The sequence below is a fragment of the Austrofundulus limnaeus genome, unplaced genomic scaffold (assembly GCF_001266775.1).
Source record: "Austrofundulus limnaeus strain Quisiro unplaced genomic scaffold, Austrofundulus_limnaeus-1.0 Scaffold3099, whole genome shotgun sequence".
Taxonomy (NCBI): domain Eukaryota; kingdom Metazoa; phylum Chordata; class Actinopteri; order Cyprinodontiformes; family Rivulidae; genus Austrofundulus; species Austrofundulus limnaeus.
The window spans coordinates 8,477-8,996 of NW_013955501.1; positions in this window are offsets into that span (position 1 = coordinate 8,477).

Sequence of the window (520 nt, forward strand, 5' to 3'; positions counted from 1 at the left end):
ACTGTATATATACTGTTATCTCAGCTGAAACAGACTGTATATATACTGTTATCATCCAGCTGAAACAGACTGTATATATACTGTTATCCTCCAGCTGAAACAGACTGTATATATACTGTTATCTCCCAGCTGAAACAGACTGTATATATGCTGTTATCCTCCAGCTGAAACAGACTGTATATATACTGTTATCTCAGCTGAAACAGACTGTATATATACTGTTATCTCCCAGCTGAAACAGACTGTATATATACTGTTATCCTCCAGCATAAACAGGCTGTATATATACTGTTATCTCCCAGCTGAAACAGACTGTATATATACTGTTATCCTCCAGCATAAACAGACTGTATATATACTGTTATCTCCCAGCTGAAACAGACTGTATATATGCTGTTATCCTCCAGCTGAAACAGACTGTATATATACTGTTATCTCCCAGCTGAAACAGACTGTATATATACTGTTATCTCCCAGCTGAAACAGACTGTATATATACTGTTATCCTCCAGCTGAAACA